Genomic DNA, 4,525 nt, shown 5'->3' with positions numbered 1-4,525 from the left:
TTGGAGAAATACAGGTTCTCTTCAGCAATACATTTTCCCCAACCCCTGAGACAACTAAACGATGGAGTCTGATTTCTCCCTTCTGGCTTATTAATTATTTCTGGCTTTCCCTTTTAGGAGTGCTTTTCCTGTGTCTTCTAACCTAATTTCCATTTTTTTTGTCCTTTGGATGTTGGATATTGTGGGTATCCAAATCTTGTCCAAGGCAAGGAATTGGACTAAGGGACTTACCAGCCATTTAGCTTACAGTTTTCTTGCCTTTTCCTCTTCTAAGTTTATCTAGAACAAACATTATTTAAAAAAAAAACTTGCTTGGAGTTAAACTGGCATCTTGCCAATGCTAATCATTGGAACATTTGACTTAATGGAGCTCCAGAACTCATACAATTGCATGCTGTCGTAGTCAGTTTGCAAATGTAAATATTGCTACACTTCCTGGGCACTGTAGTCCCCCAAAATCTGGAAAGATATATGCTTGGGAAGATGTGTTTAATTCTTTAGATTAATTCTTGCTCTTCAGAAAAGATAATTCCCCATTATGGTCAATATACAACTTCATATCACACACATAAACAGGATTAAAAGTGTTATTTGATAATCAGATGGCTTGTAACCCAAGCACTGGACAAGTGAATTTTATTGAATTTATACTTCATTTTTTTTAATCGCCCATCTCCCTCGGCGGAGGACTCTGAGAGGTGTACAATATCAATAAACTAAACATTAAAATCAGAATAATTTAGGATTAAAAGTTTTAAAATTACAAAAACAAAATTATAAATTTTTCAAAGGTGAAGAATTCTAAGATGAGGGATTAACGGTTGTTAATACATGGGGGTGGGCTTCTCATGGGGCCAGACAGCCCCATGGTTGTGTGGGCCTGTGTGTCCACTATACAAGGCTACACAAACAAGTTCTGACCCCTTTGTGGAAGGCCAAGAGACTGGAGATTTGCCTTACCCTTGCAAGCGAGATGTTCCACAGTGCAACAAAGGCCCTCTTTCTAGACCCCGCGAGTCTGTAGCATATCTACATTGCCTAACCAGTGAGATGGACTGAAGTGATGGGGTGAAGCCAGTAGGTAGCACAGCCCTATACCATGTAGGACTTTTTAGGTGATGACCAACATCTTGAATTGGACTCGGAAACAAACTGGCACCCAGTGCAGTTCCCAGAGCAAAGTTGTTATATGTTTCCTTCTTTGGACACTCAGTATGGATTTTGGAGGCTGCATTTTGCACCAGCTGAAGCTTCTGGTTACTTTTCAGGGATAGAGTACTAGAGTATGTACTTGTAAAGTATGTTGCAATAATCCAATCAAGAGTGATTAAGCAGAGGGCCACCCTGTCCTAAGAAAGGTATCTTTCTTAATGCTAAATCAAAACATCATTTTCAGACAAGGGATGAAGAGTTACTTAAACTGAGCCTTTTAGGATCCATTTTCTGAAATGTTTTAATGGAAATTATCTACTAATGTCCATGTGATGTACTGTACTAGGCATACATTGATATGTTTTAGCTTTTTCATTGGGTTTTTGTGGCTTTATTTCCTTGATTTCTTTAGCTTGTGTATTTGAAACACACTGTACTTTATTACATGGAAACACCTCCTGGAGACTTTTTAAAAGTTTTCATCACTGAATAAAGCAACCTATAAAATATTACATTAGAATTGGGGAGTTCGTAATTTCTGAGAAAGGTGGAGGAAATTGACAACAAAATTTTGCTAAAATAGCCTGGATTTTGGTAAACAAGAAGTCATGGTCTTGGGATAATTACCATGAATCAATTTTACAAATTTAGATTACTGTAATGTACTCTACAGGGGGCTGCCCTTGAAGACTGTTCAGAAACTACAACTGGTTCAGAAAGTGATTGCTCAGCTAATTATGGCTGTATCTCAGTATGAAAATCTGATATATCTACTTTATGAACTGCACTGTTTGCAGTTGGTTTCTGGATGCAGTTCAAGGTGCTGGGTATCATCTGTAAACCCCCTTTTTGTACAAGATCTGATTGTTTCAAAGCCCACCGTCAGTAACATTTCTCTCTATTCTATCAACTAAACTGTCAGTATGTTGATGTTCTATCAAAAAAGTAGCTGCCATATTGTGGGACCTAAAATGTGCTTTCTTTGTTGTTTTTCCTGCCCTCTAGAATACCATTCCTCCCAAGGATCATTTGCCACTGACTCTTATCCTTATAAAAGCTTTCACAACTTAGTTTTTTGAATAGAGTGGTATTTCTCAACATTGTGAAGTTTAAGATGAATGGACTTCAATTCCCAGATTTCCCCAGCCAATCTGCTACAATGCTGGCTGAGGAATTGTGGGAAGTGAAGTCCACCCATCTTAAACTGACAAAGTTGAGAAAGAGCAGACTAGAGGCTGAGGCAATTTGGGATCCTGCCAGGTCATTAATGAGTGGTTGGAATTCTGCTTATTTCTCCAAAATGATAGTATTTCCGTATTGACTTATGAATATTTTATAACATTTGTATCTTTGAATTTTTACTTATTATTTCTGTTTAGCAGGTCTATAAATCTAAATAATAACTATTAAAAATGTTAAAAGAAATTCAGATTCCACAAATTGAACTGATAGAACATTCCTTATTTTTGCCTTTAGGATGTCTCAAAGTTAATTTGTTTGAGAATTTTGGATATGTAAACGTTTAAATGTAACCTTTGATCCATCTGCACCTGCATATACTTTGAATTCTTCCCTATTTGTGTTATAATGTGTTACAATATAGTTTAATTTATGTTTCCATTGGGCAAATATATCTATGCAGTTGCACTGAAGTGTGCAAGATATTGAATCAGTGCCTATTTAAAGATTATTTGCAGATTCTAAAGAGAAGTCACAGTTTTAAGGAAGTTTACAATAAAAAAAAGTTTGCTGTCATGTATAGGCTCCCCTAGAGAGCAAAGTTGCAATCTGTAGATCCTCCTGGAACTCATGGCTACTGCTAAAACAGCAGGTGAATGTTCTGGTTAGGAGGCCTTTTTTCAGCTCTAGCTAGTGTGTAGTTGTAGTCTTGTCTGGAACAAGACATGTTGAGGGCAGTCACTCCTGCCATGGCATCACTTGGCTAGATTATTGTTATTTGTTCTATTTGAGACAGCCTTTGAAGACCATCCAGAAATTTCAGTTGCACCACATTGTAATGTCCATATGTTCACTGGTTGGTCACATTGTTTTTACACAGCTGTTTCTGGAACTGCACTAGTAACCATGATTCCAAATGCAGTAGCACACTGATTGCTATCTACAAAGCCCTACATAACTTGGGTTTGGGAATCTAAGAGACCATCTAGATCAGGGGTGTCAAACTGCCGGCCTATGGGCCAGATGCGTCATGCTGAAACTGTGCCCACCCAGCTCCGGCAATGGGGAAAAAGTCGTGATACATCGCGACACGTCACGTGATGTTGCGAGTTTGACACCTCTGACCTAGACAGACCTTACAAGAATGGTTAAAGAATACTTGCTAAGAGTTCTCATGTACCAAAAGGTCAGGTGGGGCTTGTTAGTGGGAATTTTCTATGGTGATTGATGTCTTTTTGAACTGTCTATTCCTTGAATCAAGGGTGACTACCCCCCCTTATGGCCTTGTAGAAGGCAGTTATTACTTGGCTTCTCAGAAGGCACCAAATCATTGACACCAAATAGTGTTAGTGTGTACAGTATTGTATTAATTATTATTACAATTATATTGTTTTATTAGTAGTACTTGAACACTATCTTAAAACTATCTGGATTGAAGCAGTAAATAAACTACATGAACAAACAAATAAGGGTACCAATACTTACATCTGTCAGACTGAACATTTCATATGTGTGACATAACTAGACAGCTCTGAGGAACAAAGGGATGGAATTGTATAGACCAGTGAGAATGCTAAGGCTGAAATGGAATGAAGGATATACATTTGGTCATAGCATGCATGTTAATCTATTAAAGAAGTAGTTATTTTTTGTAACTATCAATATCTCTACTTAATGTTATTTCGTAGAAGATTTTATATGCTTCCATTTATGTCCTTCATCTATAACCATTGCCCCAAAATTTTCACTCAAACTCAGAAATAACTATGGAATTCTTTCACTGCACAGTTACATTATTTTCTATCTTGCCAGCAGATGACCTTTTTTTAATGAAGTCTGTTCCAGGTAATAAAAGAATATTCTTGACTTTGCATTTGTGGCATTTGTCTCTTGTCCCTCGTTTTGTCTGCTGCTAATGATAATTTTTTTTTTCCTGAAAGATAGCTGAAATAATTAGCCCAAATTCTCTGACAGGTTTATCAAAATGTTCAATAGACTGCATAAAGTGAAAATCAACCAAGCTACATTAACTAAGAATAATATGCTGTAAATGCCTTCTAATTCATAGCAGATGTGCCAACAACTCATTTATTTAAAGATTTATAAGGCTGCCCAATATAGACTTTTTGACTCTCAGCGGCTGACAACATACACACTATAATTTTTTTAAAAAAAATAAAGAATATTATTCACC

Source organism: Crotalus tigris, unplaced genomic scaffold, assembly GCF_016545835.1.
Source record: "Crotalus tigris isolate CLP2741 ecotype Arizona unplaced genomic scaffold, ASM1654583v1 scf7180000024370.6872682, whole genome shotgun sequence".
Lineage (NCBI taxonomy): Eukaryota > Metazoa > Chordata > Lepidosauria > Squamata > Viperidae > Crotalus > Crotalus tigris.
Note: the sequence above shows the minus strand (reverse complement) of the source record.